Source organism: Candoia aspera, chromosome 1, assembly GCF_035149785.1.
Source record: "Candoia aspera isolate rCanAsp1 chromosome 1, rCanAsp1.hap2, whole genome shotgun sequence".
Lineage (NCBI taxonomy): Eukaryota > Metazoa > Chordata > Lepidosauria > Squamata > Boidae > Candoia > Candoia aspera.
In genome coordinates this window covers 249,602,529-249,620,371 of record NC_086153.1, presented here as the reverse complement: position 1 = coordinate 249,620,371, position 17,843 = coordinate 249,602,529, and positions in this window count along the sequence as shown.

The window sequence follows — 17,843 nt, the reverse complement described above, 5'->3', positions numbered from 1 at the left end:
TGCCAGGTCCTGTGCCATTGTTACCTTGTCGGGGTTTGCCAGGAACCAGGGGTCGGTTTTGAGGGCGGCGGCGAGGTCCGTGCGCATTCCCCCTGGTAGTTGCGGTTGGCTTCGTCTGGTCGCAGGTTGTCCCGCCGTCGGCTGCGCCGTAGAGTCGAGCTGCCTCCGAGCGCCGCTTCGGGTGGTCACGGCCATCCCCAGTTGCGAGGCGGATAGGACCGTCCCAATGGTGTCTGGGGCGGGCTCTTCGTCTTGGGGCAGTCGGGAGAGGGCGTCGGCCAGGAAGTTCTTTTTGCCCGGCATGAACTTCAGCTGGAAATTAAAGCGGCTGAAGAATTGGGCCCATCGGACCTGTTTTGGGCTAAGGCGTCTGGGCGTTCGTAGGGCCTCGAGGTTCCGGTGGTCGGTCCAGACCTCGAATGGTTGGGTGGCTCCCTCGAGTAGGTGTCGCCATGTTTCTAGCGCCGATTTTACCGCGAAGGCTTCTTTCTCCCAGATGTGCCATCGCCTTTCTGTCTCGGAGAACTTCCTTGACAGGTAGGCGCATGGTTTCAGGAGTCCCGTGGGGTCCTTTTGGAGTAGGATGGCCCCCAGGGAGAAGTCTGAGGCGTCGGCTTGGACCACGAACGGCCGTTCTGGGTCCGGGTGCGCGAGGATTGGCTCCGTGGTGAACAGCGCTTTCAGCTTGTTGAATGCGGTCTGGCACGCGGGAGTCCAATTCAACACTGTGGCCGGGTTCTTGGCGCGTCGGGTGTCCCCCACCCCTTTGGTTTTGAGGAGGTCCGTTAGGGGGAGGGCTATCTCTGCGAACCCCCGGGCGAATGACCTGTAAAAATTCGCGAAGCCGAGGAAGCTCTGGAGTTGGCATCTGTTGCGGGGGCGCTCCCAGTTTAGCACTGCCTCGACTTTTGCGGGGTCCATTTCTATGCCGTCCCCGGAGATTCAGTACCCCAGGTAGTCTAGGCGCGCTTTGTGAAACTCGCACTTTGTAGGCTTGGCATAGAGCTGCGCCCTTCTGAGCTTGTCGAGGACTTGCCTGACTAGGTTCACATGTTCTTCGTGCGTTTTTGTGTAAATAAGGACGTCGTCGATGTAGACCAGGACCCCTTTGAACAGATGTTCATGCAGTACCTCATTGATGAGCTGCATGAACACCCCAGGGGCCCCCGCGAGTCCGAAGGGCAGCACTTTGTACTGGAAGGCGCCTAGGGGGCAGTTGAACGCAGTCTTCCATTCGTCCCCCTCCCTGATTCGGATGCGATAGTACGCCTCGCGCAGGTCCAATTTGGAAAAGACTTTGCCCGTGGACAGGTGGGCGAGCATGTCCTTCACCAGGGGTAAGGGGTATTTGTTGGACAGGGAAGCCGCGTTTAGGCCCCGGTAGTCGGTGCAGAGCCGTAGGGTGCCGTCTTTCTTCTCCCGGAATAAGACGGGGGCTCCGACCAGTGAGCATGCTGGCTCTATGAATCCCCTGTCTAGGTTTTTATCGATGAACTCCCGGAGGGTTGCCATCTCCTTCGGGGTCATCGAGTAGATCTTTGGTCTAGGTAAGGGGACGTCGGGCAGCAGGTCGATCCGGCAATCCGTCTTGCGGTGGGGGGGTAGTTGGTCAGCTTCCGCCTCTCCGAAGACCTTGGAGAAGTCGGCATATTGTTCCGGTAGGTCTGCTATGGTAGCGGCGTTGTCCTGTGTAGTCGCCTCTGCTCGTCCCACAGTGGGGTTGGTTCTGCCCGCTGGAACTGGTGCCCGATACTCGCCGTCGCCGAATGTGAAGGTGCGGGTCTCCCAGTTGATGCGCGGGTTGTTTGTCGCGAGCCATGGCATCCCCAGGACTGCAATGGGCCGTCCGATGTGAGTGACGACGAACGATGTGCGTTCGGTGTGAGTGCCCATTTGCAGGGTGACCGGCTCGGTTTGCAGCGTGGCTGGTTTCCCTCCCGCTGTAGAGCCGTCCAGCTGGTGGAATGCCAACGGCGTGGGGAGGGGGAAGCAGCGGAGGTCGAGTTTGGCGACTAGGTCGGGGTGGATGAGGTTTTTTGAGCACCCCGAGTCCACTAGTGCCGCGGCCGTGGTGGCTCCGTTTCCGGCAGAGAGTTTGATTGCCGCCATTATTACGGGGCTTTCGTCGTTCCGTCGAGGTGGTCCGCGCTGCTGTCCCACTGCCTGCCTCGCAACGCGTTTCAGGGCAGGCGGGGAGCTTTTCCCGCCGGCTGGTCGGGGTCTACGTTATCCTCTTCCCCCCAGTAGGCGTCCCAGCCTTCCTCTGGTGTCGCTGTGGCCAAGGTCATTCGGCGGTGAGGGGGCGGCCCCAGGTTAGGTGGTTTGGGGCTAATTTTCGGGGTGGGTTTGGGCGCACTGGTCGGCGGTCGGTTGGCGAAGCAATCCACCGTCTTGTGCCCTAGTTTGCCACACTTCCCGCAGGGCTCCCGATTGAATTTCTTTTTTGGGTATATGGGGCCGGCCATCCCCACGTGTGGTGCGGGTACCTTTTTGCAGGCATAGTTTGTGTCTTCCGTGGTTGTCATGAGGAAGGTGCGGTGCGCGTGTTCGGCTTTCCCCGCGAGGTGGATCCACCCGTGTAGCGTTTCTGGGTCGTCGCGGTAGAGGGCCCATTGGAGAACGTCGCGATTGAGCCCCCTTTTGAACATTTCCAGCAGGGTGGTCTCGGACCAGTCGCTGACCTTCCCCGCGAGGGCTTTGAACTCCAGGGCGTAGTCTGGGACAGTGCGTGTGCCCTGTTTAAGTCTTTGGAGTGCGCTTTTCGCCCTCACTTTGGCTAGGGGGTCTTCGAAGTAGTTTTTCATCTCATTGATGAAGGCAGGGAAGTTGGCGAGGGCGGGGGAGCTGGACTCGTACAGTTGGACGTACCAGTCCGCCGCCCTGTCTTGTAGTTTGATCGCCACGGCGGCGATCTTGTCGGCTTCGGAGTCGTAGGAGTGTCCGTGCCTCCCCATGAACTCCCTGGCGTTCGTTATGAAGAACGACAGTTTCGTGGGGTTCCCATCGAAGAAGATGGGGAAGTCCTTTGGGGCCCGGGCGTTTTGCGCGGCCCTTCCTCTCGCTTCCCGGCCTGTGGTGTCGTCCGCCTGGGCCGTCTGCTGACCTTCCGCTGGCCCGTGGGGGTTCGGTGCTTCGCTCGGGGTGTGGGCCTGTGCGGGGATGTCGTTGGGTGACGCGGGGGGCATAAGCGACTGGAGCATGGTCCGGAGTTCCGTCAGTTGGGCCCGCATGGCCGCGAGTTCAGCTCGTGCCTCCTCGTCCACGGTCCGCGCCGCCGCTGGGGCCGGTTCCGTCGGTGTGTCGGCGGGGGTGGGTTGCCGGCGGGGTTCATCCTCCTTCTGCCGTTGGTCCGCTTCCTCCGCCGTCTGCTGGGTGTCTCCATCGTCCTCCTCCGTGCTGACCGCCGTTGGGCTGTCGCTCCACGCCCGTTGCTGGGGTGCGATGTGGGGTGCGAGGTCCTCCGCTGGTTTCGGAAGGTATGTTGCTCCCTCCCGCAGTCGGGTTGCCTCCGTCGCCATCTCCCCTTGGGGTTGGAGCTGCGGCTCGGGTCGGGTGGGGTGGGCGTCCATGGCTCCGGGAGTCCGCGGTGCCTCTGGCCTCGGTCGGTCCTCCTCTGTTTCTTGCCGTGCGGCTCGCCCTCCTTGCCCGCGTCGCTCCGGCTTCATCTTGCTGGTCTTCTCGCCGTCTATTCCTCCCGCGGCTCGTTGTCGTCCGGTGGGGCTCGGCGAGGCTGAGTTTATGACTCTCAGCTTTATGTCATGCGCTGCCTACCTCTGAATAATGCTCAGACACTGGTTCGGTGGATCAGGCTCTGGTTTATTCACAGCGCAGGTACAGCGTCGGAAGAAAAAAGCTGAGAGTGACAGGAGCGCGCCGGTGCGGGGTTTAAATACCCCGCGCCGGTCAGCGCCCCCTCACTCGCGGTCACGTCACCCCCCTTTGTCCAATACGTTGCCCTGCCGGTGGGTGAGGGGTTGCGAGGCCCCGCTGGCGTTCCGGGATCGCCCATCATCGGGTTTTCTATTCATCCGGTGATTGCTGTCAGCTGGGCGATCTCCGTTGTATTAGCGCTGATGGCTTGGGTGTGCTCCGTGATCCGTTTAGCTATTGTTTATTGGCCGTTAGTCGTTGTGAGTTGATGGCTACTTATCTTGAGCCCCTTCTCCTGTTTCCTTGCTATTGTCATGTGTGCCATTGCGCTGATGACTTCAGCTCAACGGCACTCATGACATCTTCCTATGGAAGAATGATACCCCAAAAGATTTCGCTTAGACTATCCTACATCTGAACATTTTCAGGGATGGGTGGGAGGAGAGGAATATGCAGCCATAAACTGCCACACAGTGTACCTTTCAAAAATGCTGTGGTGAGGTTCAGAAACCACACAGGAAGTACGCAGGCCATAGTACCAATGAGATTTTTGAAGTCTTACAGAATGCCAGGGAGCAGATCTGAGCATACTCAGATGGAAACTTCAGCTTTCCCTTTCCTGCAGCAGCCCGCCCTAAAAATCCCCCTGTGTTGCAGATAGGCTTGAATAAAACTAACTCCAATGTGATATTTCAAGCCCAATTCCCATAGAAGGGATCGTGGTGGGGGGAATATAGCGCAAGAGGTGTTAACTCTTCTTTCTCCAAATGTGAATTCCCTTGGCATAATAATTAGACTTTTTAAAGCTCCACTGGCAGCAACAGAGCTTTTAAGGAACTTAATTAATTTGCAGGAACAGGACCAAAGAGGAAATAGTTTCGGCAGAGAGAAATTGCTTCCTTGTAAAGTACTGCTGCCCCACCAGACTGGGGACAGTAGAGACAGGATCTTTTTGGTGATAATATCTATTGTAAAACAGTTTCCCAGTGGGTCTATATTTGTCACCTCCCATGCCCATTTTTAAATAAACCTTTAAAAAACAATTTCCTCTAATATGCTTTAATTAAGATACCGAGTCTTGTAATGTTTTGCCTTATTGTTTACCTATTTGTTTTTAATTGTTCATTAGCTTTTTACATTATAGAAATGTGGTGCTCACATTTGAAATGTGTCATTTTAAATTGGAGCAAAGCCATCCTCCCTGTCCAAGAAGAAAGGGATGGTGGCTAAAACAGTATTAATAGCATTTGTAAGCCTGTGTACTTACAAAGCCTGTGGGAGAACACTGGGAAAACAATCCAATTACGATTTTCAGGATCCATGGTTTTTTTAATAACATCCTCAGAATGCATAGCTCTGGCTCTGCTTCATGTAGGACATGGTGGGTGGTGAGCCACCACAAGAGAGGTTTCCACTGCCACATGAGAAATCTCATAAACATTTCTTGCCACCCAAGGAAATGCGATTTACCTGATGTTATAATTCCTTATCAGCAGTCCCAACAGGCTTAAGCTTGTTTTTTTCTTGGGATCATGTTTTGCCCATTTTATGCAAGCCACTTGGGAGAAGGCTTTACCCTGAGACAGTCAACAAAATTTTAAGTAACTGCTGATCCCTTTATTTAGACACATTAACTAAAAAATATTCCCACCTCACAGAGCTTGCCAAACAGCTTCCAGTTATCTTCCTTTCATGTCTTAGGAGAATTACCTAACTTCTTTTGTCTGACTTTAATCTGTGCATGTGGACAATAAAGACCGAAGCTCCCCCCAAGTGCAGCCAAATATTTATTACAAAAGCATTAAATCTTAAACCCAGGACTTTCAAAGGATGTATCTAAGCCTAAATCATATCCTTTCTATCTTAAGATAAAAAGTCTCCCATAACAGGCAGCTCTTGTATTTAACGTATTAAAGAAATTTAAGCCTCAAGTACACAATCATTTTTCTTTTAATATCTGATATTAAACACAAATCTAAAGCTAAGCTGACAGATTCTCTGGATTGCAGCTAACAGGGCAAGGAAATAATCATTGTCCAGGTCATCTATCTAATCATAGCAAAAAAAAACAAACCCCTAGGTACTTCTGCCATGAGATAAGCTTATACCCCATCAAACTTGTTATGATATCAGACTATTTTAGCATTTTTAAAAAATGGAAAACAGGAACCGTGATATTCCAGAGAAATAATTATCTCAATGTATCATGACCCTCTTCATCACACACTCAAACTAATATAACCCTTTCCTTTTATCTCATGTTTCATGTATATAATATCGTGAAGCTTAAACATCTTTCCTGATATCTGACGAGAATAGCAGTGTTGCATTTCAATACGGTTGCTCTGCCAATAAAGGGTTGGGGTTTATTGTCCTCAACTAATTAAAATTCCAGGCTCTGAATAACTTATCATGCCTAGAGACAGAGATAAACGGATGAATAGATAGATCCATATACCACAGGCGTGGAATAACATTCTGCATTAGCAGACAAGAGAAGGTGGAATTAATAACTGTTCCTTGAATGATAACGTTTCCAAAATGCCAGTAGTGCTTTGCTTTTGTACCTAAGCCCACTCTTTTGTTTGTGCATGTGTGATTCATAAGAGAACAGTTAATTTTAAAATCTAGTCAAGGAGACATTTTTAAAGTTTGCTCTAAAGAGCTTATGGAATGCTAAATAGATCTTCTTTGTCTAACCAGCTCAGGGTATTATAGCATGATAAATGAGGTGAAGCGGCATCCACCAAACTCAGGTGTTTGTTGCCTCATCCTCAGATGAAGAGCTGCCTTTCAGGGGTTTCCAGAGGGAGGGTCAAAAAAGTCAAGATGATGGCTGCAGCTGCATGATCAAAGCCCGCTCCTTTTTTTATGTGCGCACACATTAAAAAGGACAGGGCTTTGATCCTGGAGTTGCAGCCACCATCTTGATTTCTTTGAAATCTCCCTGAAGAACCCCCTCTTGCCTCAGCCTCCCATTGTTGGCAAAGCCCTGACCTCAGCGTAAGCACACATAGACATAAAATTCACATATTTGGCCTTGTAGAACAGTACTTTCAACATGCAAAATCTCACTTTGCCTCAGTCAAATATTGCAATCCTGAAGTTTTAAACATTCACTCCATTTCTATTTATTATTATTATTTTTAATTTTTCAATATATAATTAAAATACATAAGGCAGAATATAAGACTGATAGAATACAAGTCTAAAAAAGAAACAGGAAAAACTAAAACAGTGCAGGAATAAACAGAAAAGCATATCAGACACGTGGCTTCTGACCTTCTCCAGCACAGGCATAAAAGTAATCTCTGACTATTAGTTAAACATTTAGTAACATTATTTCTCTGAAATCGAACCATTCAATCATCAAAACCTAAAATCAAGACTTCCTTCTTTTGCATTACAAGCAAATAGTCCAAAAGTGGCTTCCAGACAGAAGTGAATCCAGTTACAGTGTTTTCTCTTATCAATGCCGGACTGGCGCAAATGGCTAAACGTTCCCTCCATTTCTCAGCTGGCACCAAACTTTTAAAAACAAGATTACATTTTCACAAGAATCTGGCAACTCTCTAATTGATTTAATAGCTGAGTAACATTTAACAATTTATATATATCCCCTCAGGATTCAAAATGGTGTAACAGTCACCTACATATTGCCTCTCCTTTTGTCTTGCTTATTCCTTTTGAATACTGTAAGTTGTACCCTTTCATGCTGGCATTCTACGTCTGAATTTGGTCCCACCAGGTTAAAATAATGCCTTTTAAGTCATATTTGCCTTTCTGCAATATGACATCGAGTTCTTCCTGTTTTTCCCATAGTCAGTGTATTTGTATAGAGACTTTGGAAATTCTGAGTCATGTATCTCCCTGTACTCATGTGCTCATTATTAGGAGCCTTGACATCTCGCATATCACTATTACCATTCCCAGTATTTAGTGCTGCAGTGTTTTCTGGTCTGTCTTCTTCCTCACCTCTAAGATTCAGTATTCTAGATCAGCTTTGCAAGGTGCCTTCAAAGGACATTCTTTCCAGCTCCCATGAGTACAGCCCATCTCTTGTCAGAAGTTCCTCATCCAGAAATATCCCCCATGATTGAAGAACCCAAAATATTCCAGTTAGCACAATTTGCATAGCCAGTTATTTGCTTCCAATATTATATCCCTTCCTGAGCCATGTCATCTGCAAAGAAGGCATGAAAAAAAAAAGTAACACCACCTGGACCTCTAACTCCTTTAATGTCCTGCCTAGTGTTTCCTAGCCCTTTGCAGTATCTTCAAAACTGTGCCTGGCTATGTCATTGGTTTCCCACATGGATCCCACATAGAAAGGGATATTGGTCCATGGGATTACAGAGTCTTGGAAACTTTTCCATCACATCCCAAATGTGAACCTCATGAAGGCAACATAGTTTTCTTGACAGAAAGTCTGACAGTTTGCAGGTTCAGCTCATCTCAGTATAGGGAGTCTCTGATCAACCCCATGAGAGCCAGTTTGCCATAGTGGATAAAGCACCAGTCTAGAAACTGGGAGACCCTGAGTTCTAGTCCTACCTTAGGCATGAAGCCAGCTCGGTGACCTTGGGCCAGTCACACACACTGAGCCCTAGGAAGAAGAAGAATGACAAACCACTTCCAATACACACACACACACAAACACAGATCAACATCACCTGTTGCTTCCTTCTTTACATGACAAAGGCAGGAATTTGCAGTCTACGGAGGCATCTTCCTCAGACCCTCAGGTTTTGGGCAGCTGCTCTTTGTCCAGCAATCAAAATCACAATCAAAAGGGATACTATTTTGGAGTCTATTCTGGCATGCCAAGGAAAAAGCAGCTGTTCTTGACAGTGGCTTGTTTCTTTCTATCAGGTTCTTCTGTCTTTCCATTCCCTCTACCTGGCTCTCTTCTATTTCCTGGGTGACTTCTTGGAACTGCTGTCCAGATTACTGAAGATTGTCCATTTTGCTCCAAATTATGGAAATTAAAATAATGAGAGAAGCTGCATAATTAAGCCTCCCTCTAAGCAACTGGGACTGACAATGTAGTAATTAAGAGAAGTTATTTAAGGATGACATAAAAGCTATCTACTACCAATCAATTTGAAGTAATAAAATGGACAGGATCTACAAGCATGAATCTTTTAATTAAAATTATGGGGACCCAGAAAAGTCCTGATTGCACTGGTGCATAAACCACATTCTGTTTGGGAGATTGCAGTAAACTGGGCCTTTAAAAACAACACACAGTAGAATGAAGTACAGAAATTACATAATCAGCTATTCACCCAAAGATGCCACCTATTCCTTAACTTGTCTGAGACACTGAGCAAGACGAACTATTTTACCTGCTGGCCTGTTCCCTTATCCCCTAACTTATCTGCTCTTCGCCTCAACTTTTGTGCTTGGCTGGCATGAGATAACTCTCGGAGAATGAAGAGGTAGAAGGATGGGAGAGAGGTTTCACTAAATTAAAGCTAAGCATATTTTTATTAAAATTAAGATTTCAATTTATATCCTATTGACCTTCAGACAAAACCTAAATCACATCAGTGTTTTATAATGAACTTGCAAAAAAAAACAATCTAAAACCATATTATTGCAAGAAATATCAGTCTTTTTTTTCTTGGCATGCTTTATAATAAATCAATTTTCATCATGCATGTCTGTTCTCCAATGGTTCTTCTGATTTCATTTGGTTTCTATGACTCCCTGCTGAAATGCTCTCTGAATACTGTAACCTGAATGCAGTTTCATATCAGACTTTTAAATGATGCTGGCAGCCTCTCATAGACTGCACAACGTGAACCAGGTTACATTGCCCTCCTATCTGAAGGACAAATTCATTGTGCCCAACTTTGCAGTAGCTCTAGAAAAGACAAAATGTTGTAAGTGCCAAGCATATTCTTGTTCAGAGTTATTTTTAATCCTGTCTCATGTTCTTCCTCTTCGTATAATCCTTTCATCCCAATACATCAATTTCCAAACTCTGATTTTACATTGAACATATCCAATAATGAAGCTTTGCCAAAACTATCTAGCATGCCAGATTCCCAGATGGCCAAATTAATATTGCATTTCTCAGCTGTCCTCTTGTCTCCTGTCCCCTTTCAGAAGTAGCCATGGTGAAACAATAAAGTTGAGCCTGACAATTAAGACATGAGTACAACCTCATGATTCTAAACTCAGGATCAGGTAACAAGTATATGTATCCCCAAAAGATCTTTCAGAAAATGTTTCAGGTTTCTCTGCATTTTCCATTATTATCCAGTAATATTACATTTTGAACGGGGGGAAAGAATTCTTTCATGTGATTTCATTCCAATGAGCATTCTTAAATAGTTTACCTTGCAGTCTTCAGCTCATTTAAGACTAAGCCCCATTGAATTCATCAGAACTCGCTTAGTAGCAGTTTTCATTGGATGGGCTGTTAGGGTAGGGTTGTTGTTGTTGTTTTTTCCTAGAGGAGAAGGAAGGAGAGGGAAAAGGAGAAGGAGAGGAGGAGGAGGAGGAGGAGGAGGAGGAGGAGGAGGAGGAGGAGGAGGAGGAGGACACAGTTCATCTCCGAACATACAGCACAATGACTCCATGGATAAGGAAAGACATACTAGAGTTATGAAGTCTATTTTGGCTGTACCACTTTAGTCTTCAGATGAAGAATGATAAAATCTGCAACTAGAAAACTAAGGGGGAGGGTAAGCTGGAGCTTCTTTCTATGTACTGGATGTTTATGTGTAACAATTTTCTTTTATACACAAGTGCATGAAGAATTAAGTGGAAGGCACAATCCTTTCTGAATGCCTAAACCAGTCTTTAGTTCTATTATTCAAAGAGTGTGCAACACAAATAAATTTAAATCCACAGATTCAATAGGGGTATAATGCAATTTATTCTCAACGCTCATATGACACAAAATGTCAGATACATCATCTGATTCAACCTTGGAGTCTCTACCATCCAGTATCTGTAGAATATCCTGAAGAGATGGTACACTGTAATGAGACACATTTTATAAATTACATAGAGTACAAAACCTCTGATCACACTATTGACACCTCTGTTAGATTTTTTGACCTACAATTTACCAGGGATAATGATACTTATTGTAATGCTGTGAGCATGTATTTTTATATTTAAAATGTGCTCTGGAACAAAACAGGGTTAAGGACCTTCTGTTTCTCGGTTGTTATGGGACTGCACTACTGTTCTGTTAATTATGGGAGTAATATCACATGTTTATATAAATTACAGAGCATGAGTAGAAATTAAAATATATTTTAAGCTTTACTAGGTAAAAATATTTCAACTGAGCTGAAAAATCATTGGAGTATAAGAAGAGGATATTCCTTAAACAGCATGCAAGGGAATTCAAAGGTTGAAGCCTTGGAGTAGATTAAAGTGTATTTTTGTAACTACATGATTGAGGAGGAAGCTGTAAAGAATGCATAAATCTTTCCATTGCAATGTCTGTTTGGGGAATGTTAGTAGAAAAGGCCTCACATGTTGCAATTCTTGTGCAATACGTAGCTTGTGGTCTTTTTTCCATTCTGCTTGCAGTTTGGATTGTCTGATAATCTGATCATGCCTCTGCTGCATTTTTCATTTATTCCTTCTTCCTTCAGCAAATTAAGATAATAATTATTCATCAAGTTTTGCTACTGTATGGAACAGTTGCAGTAAAATATATGAGTTATACATTAGAAAATGGTCTCATCAGATGAAAAATCTAGCTATAAATGTTCGAGTCAGAAATGGAGGACTTCTATTAAAGTAGGAAAAAATCTGGAAGATTTTATTACATTAATTCAATATTGAACTTACTTAGTAACTATTTGCCCTTAAAGGATGGTCATGGAACATTTACTTTGTTTATGGTTTATACACAAAAAGACAGCCTGGCAGCCACATGCAACTCACTAAAATGTGTCAGGGCAAATTTTTCAGACCATTTTTGGAAATTTGGGGGCTAAGAGATATTAAGCCTTGTGGGAGTTTAAAGCACTCATTTCACCTCAACATGCTGCATGAAGCTTTGTGCAGCCTTTAACCCAATGGAAATTGTGCATTCTCAATTCCTGATACTCTTTTTGTCTAATTTTCAATATCCATCTTGATTATACAGTTGAAAGAACAGAAATAAAAATTAAAAATCAAACCATTGACTAACCACGACACATTCAGAAGCAGTATTCCCTCGAATTTCCAGTGCTATGAACAGATAAAGGTGGATAACCACTGCCATCATGCTCTGCTTATGAACTTCCCAGCACCTCTCACAGATTACTGCTGGAGAACTGCTATATGGATCATAGTTAGCACTAGCAGATCCTTAAGTTAAATGAAGATTCTTTGGTTCAGAATACAAAGAAGAAACTGTAATAAATACTAGAATAATTAATATAAAAATATTATGCTTCTAGATACAGAAACACTAGCTGGAGTAACTAGTTCACCAATGATGTATCTGATTGTTGTTGTGCTAACAACCAAAGAGAAAAACAAAAAAAAAGTGGCCAACTTTGGTAAGGAATTGAAGAATGAATATGTTTGTAAAGGCAGTAGACATTCAATTTGGAAATTTTAATTTTTTACTTGGTCCAGTATTGGATATTAGTTCACAAGATTCATCCACCTCAGTTTTCCAGATTGAATCTGCAGAAATACTTTTTGTCTTAAAAACAAAGTTTTCAGATTTATAGCTAAACAACTTAGTATTAGTCCTTACTAGCCAATTTCTAATACTCACAATAAATATGGGCAGTACAGTAATTTCAAAATATATCTGGCCTTTATTGATTGTAACAAATGGAAAACTGGGCTTAAGAGGAAATGCTCCATCATATGATTTGAATAGCTAATATACCTGCATGGGTTTCAAGCTTTAAATCTTAACAGAATCCTTAACACAGCCTTAAATCTAACACAATCCTGACAGCCAGAGGTGTCTCCTGAATCCAGAGGTTTCATCAAAATGGCAATACTGCGCAGAACCCTCAAACTCCGTCAAACTCCCAGGCCTCTGGCAGAGGACCAGAGGTGGAGGAAGACACATACCACCCATAGGGGTGAAAAGGGATTTTTTTTTTATCCAAAGCCAAAAGATCAGGCAATAATTTTTAGAGAGTACTGATGGCAGGTTTTAAACTGTATATGTATATGTATAAAGGTAAAGGTAAAGGTTTCCCTTGACATTAAGTCCATTCATGTCCGACTCTAGGGGGCGGTGCTCATTTCCGTTTCAAAGCCGAAGAGCCGGCGTTTGTCCATAGACACTTCCGTGGTCATGTGGCCAGCATGACAGTCACAGAACGCTGTTACCTGCCCGCCGAAGCGGTACCTATTAATCTACTCACATTTGCATGTTTTCGAACTGCTAGGTTGGCAGGAGCTGGGACTGGCAACAGGAGCTCACCCGGTCATGCGGATTCGAACCGCCGACCTTCCGATCAGCAAGCTCAGCAGCTCAGCGGTTTAACCCGCAGTGCCACCGCATCCCTCATGTATATGTATAGTGTTGTCCAAAGCCAAAAATCAGGCAATAATTTTTAGAGAGTTGGATGAGCTGGGTACTGAATAAATGCCTCTTCTTCCTCCTTCCTTTTCACCATGCCTAACAGCTTTTAAAATGTATGCTTTCTTATTTTTAATACAGTGAAGAATCTGTATTTATTAGCTTTTTAAATATAGACTTAATCCCCTTTAAAGAGTTATTGAACAAAAATGCAGAATATAATCTGGAAGGAAGTTGGACATAAACATCCACTTCTTACCAACAATGGGCAGCCATTTCAAGAATACGATTAAATGGTTTGTCTTTGAACATTGTGCTATTCTTCTCTTCAGCACACTCAAGGTTATTTTAAAAATATATGTAGAAGCTTGAAACTTCCAGCAAGGTAGGAAGTGAAAAGAATGCTGCCATGAATTCCACACTGAAAGTTGACTTTGGCATCCCTGTCCCAATCCTATCAGACATCACAAATGGGCAAATCTAAAATCAAAAGCTGCTAGCTCTCCTCACCAAAATAATCTGAAGCAAAGATATACTAAATGGAAGTTCTGTATAAATAGTGGTAGTTACATTTTTTTAAAAAAGATTTATCAAAGAGCAAAAGCAAGATAATTTGCAATTTAAAAGAAGTTTGGGGCAATTTATGTTAACAGGACCTTAAATTAAGGGAAGAATGGACAAGGTTTAGAAAACTGCCAGTTGATACAAGACATTGCAAATATTATTGACACATACAGTATGCACAGACACACATTAACAGACTGGAATATTGCCCAACTATCATGAACAGTAAAGCAGATAGTATTTTTAAAAATTCACAACTCCATAAAACAGGGTTTAGGAAAGCTAGGCATACTGCCCCCTCCCATTCTCATTCCCTATTATCTTTATGGAGTGGAGGGCAAAAGGAAGAGGGGCCGACCAAGGGCAAGGTGGATGGACAATATTCTAGAGGTGACGGACTCGTCCCTGGGGGAGCTGGGGGTGTTGATGACCGACAGGAAGCTCTGGCGTGCACTGGTCCATGAAGTCACGAAGAGTCGGAAGCGACTAAACGAATAAACAACAACATTATCTTTATATTATAGGTCATATGGTAGCCCCAATCTAACATAAACATTTTGAAGAGTAGTTATTTCAATTTCTCAAGTGTAATCATTTTGGATGCAGTGTGAACCTCCCTAAATAATTCAGGCTTAAGATGTGGGAGTTTTTTTATTATTTTTGTGTGTTTTATATTTGTTTACGACTTTACACAACTGGTACAATTCAGGAAAAAAGCAACTTGCTCACATTTTCTTAGCATTAGATCAGAGCTTACCCTATGACTGACACTGAATAACAGGGAATGACCCCACAGAGTAATTTGGTCTTCTTTCCACTCCACTGAACTGTTATAAGACCCAGCTGGTAGTTGATTGAAACTCTACCTTGAGAATGGGGAGAAAATAGGAATCTTTGTACTCACGATGAATCAAGAAAATGTGAAGCCCCTGGATATCTTGGCCACAACCACAGCAGTGAAATACAGTCAAGGAATGTAGACCTGTGTGTGCATTTTCTCTCTCATTCTCTTAGCATTAAATACATAATTTGCTAATAGTTTTTCTTGTTTTTCTTGTTTTTCCTGCAGATTTTGATATATTATAAAATATGAAATTTGGTATCTGGAGCTGAAATAAAAGTTTGGAAGGGAGGAATTCAAATGGATGAGCATAATGGGGAAAGGGGAGACATCAGATGCTAGAAAAAAGTAAATGTTTTTGCACAATACAGAAGTTGTTCCTCTTTCTAATGAATGCTGTGCTATGCCATGCTATGCCATGCCTACATTAAAGATACTGACAAATGGGAGCAGGTCCAGAAGAGGGTAGCCAGGGTAATAAACAACTTAAAAAGAAACACTTAAGAGGAATGGTTGGAGCTATTAGGTATCTTTAGGCTGGAAAAGAGAAGATCCTGGAGGGATGTCTTCAAGTATCTGAAGGGTTGTAATGTTAGGCAGAACAGTTCACAAGTATTCTTTTTTTATTATTATTAATTTTAGTTTTTTAAGATATAATTAAGGCACATAATGCAAAATATAAGGCAGAATACAAGTCTAAAAAAGAAACAGGAAAAACTAAAACCGTGCAGGAATAAGGAAAAGAGTATATCAGACCAGTGGCTTCTGACCTTTTCCAGCACAGGGTATGTTGTAGTTTATTCGTTCAGTCGCTTCCGACTCTTTGTGACTTCATGGACCGCCCATGCCAGAGCTTCCTGTCAGTCGTCAACACCCCCAGCTCCCCCAAGGATGAGTCCGTCACCTCTAGAATACCATCCATCCATTTTGCCCTTTGTCGGCCCCTCTTCCTTTTGCCTTCCACTCTCCCTAGCATCAGCATCTTCTCCAGGGTGTCCTGTCTTCTCATTATGTGGCCAAAGTATTTCAGTTTTGCCTTTAATATCATTCCCTCAAGTGAGCAGTCTGGCTTGATTTCCTGGAGGATGGACTGGTTTGATCTTCTTGCAGTCCAAGGCACTCTCAGAATTCTCCTCCAACACCACAGTTCCAAAGCATCGATCTTCCTTCTCTCAGCCTTCCTTAGGGTCCAGCTCTCGCAGCCGTATGTTACTACGGGGAACACCATTGCTTTTACTATGCGGACCTTTGTTGTCAGTGTGATGTCTCTGCTCTTAACTATTTTATTGAGATTTGTCATTGCTCTTCTCCCAAGGATTAAGCGTCTTCTGATTTCCTGACTGCAGTCAGCATCTGCAGTAATCTTTGCACCTAGAAATACAAAGTCTTTCACTGCTTCTACATTTTCTCCGTCTATTTGCCAGTTATCAATCAAGCTGGTTGCCATAATCTTGGTTTTTTTGAGGTTTAGCTGCAAGCCAGCTTTTGCACTTTCTTCTTTCACCTTCATCATAAGGCTCCTCAGTTCCTCTTCGCTTTCAGCCATCGAAGTGGTATCATCTGCATATCTGAGATTGTTAATCTTTCTTCCAGCAATTTTAACCCCAGCCTTGGATTCCTCAAGCCCAGCGTGTCACATGATGTGTTCTGCGTACAAGTTGAATAGGTAGGGTGAGAGTATACAGCCCTGCCATACTCCTTTCCCAATCTTAAACCAGTCCGTTGTTCCGTGGTCTGTTCTTACTGTTGCTACTTGGTCATTATACAGATTCTTCAGGAGGCAGACAAGATGACTTGGTATCCCCATACCACTAAGACCTTGCCACAATTTGTTATGGTCCACACAGTCAAAGGCTTTAGAATAGTCAATCAAACAGAAATAGATGTTTTTCTGAAACTCCCTGGCTTTTTCCATTATCCAGCAGATATTGGCAATTTGGTCCCTAGTTCCTCTGCCTTTTCTAAACCCAGCTTGTGCATATGGCAATTCTCGCTCCATGAACTGCTGAAGTCTACCTTGCAGGATCTTGAGCATTGCCTTACTAGCATGTGAGATGAGTGCCACTGTTCAATAGTTTGAACATTCTTTAGTGTTTCCCTTTTTTGGTATGGGGATATAAGTTGATTTTTTCCAATCTGATGGCCATTCTTGTGTTTTCCAAATTTGCTGGCATATAGCATGCATTACCTTGACAGCATCATCTTGCAAGATTTTGAACAGTTCAGCTGGGATGCCGTCATCTCCTGCTGCCTTCTTATTAGCAATGCTTCTTAAGGCCCATTCAACCTCACTCTTCAGGATGTCTGGCTCTTGCTCACTGACCACACCGTCAAAGCTATCCCCGATATTGTTATCCTTCCTATACAGGTCTTCCATATATTCTTGCCACCTTTTCCTGATCTCTTCTTCTTCTGTTAGGTCCTTGCCATCTTTGTTTTTGATCATACCCATTTTGGCCTGGAATTTACCTCCAATGTTTCTAATTTTCTGGAAGAGGTTCCTTGTCCTTCCTATTCTATTGTCTTCTTCCACTTCCACTCACTGCTTGTTTAAAAATAATTCCTTGTCTCTTCTGGCTAACCTCTGGAATTTTGCATTTAATTGGGCATATCTCCCCCTATCACTGTTGCCTTTTGCTTTCCTTCTTTCTTGGGCTACTTCTAGTGTCTCAGCAGACAGCCATTTTGCCTTCTTGGTTTTCTCTTTCTTTGGAATGTATTTTGTTGCCGCCTCCTGAACAATGTTGCGGACTTCTGTCCATAGTTCTTCTGGGACCCTATCTACTAAGTCCAGTCCCTTAAATCTATTCTTCACCTTCACTGCATATTCCTTAGGAATTTTAGTGAGCCCATATCTAGATGATCTGTGGGTCTTCCCTAATCTCTTTAGTCTGATCCTAAATTGTGCAAGAAGAAGTTCGTGATCTGAACTACAGTCAGCTCCAGGTCTTGTTTTTACCGACTGTATAGATGTCCGCCACCTTTGGCTGCAAAGGATGTAGTCAATCTGATTTCGGTGTTGTCCATCTGGTGAAGTCCATGTATAAAGCTGTCTCT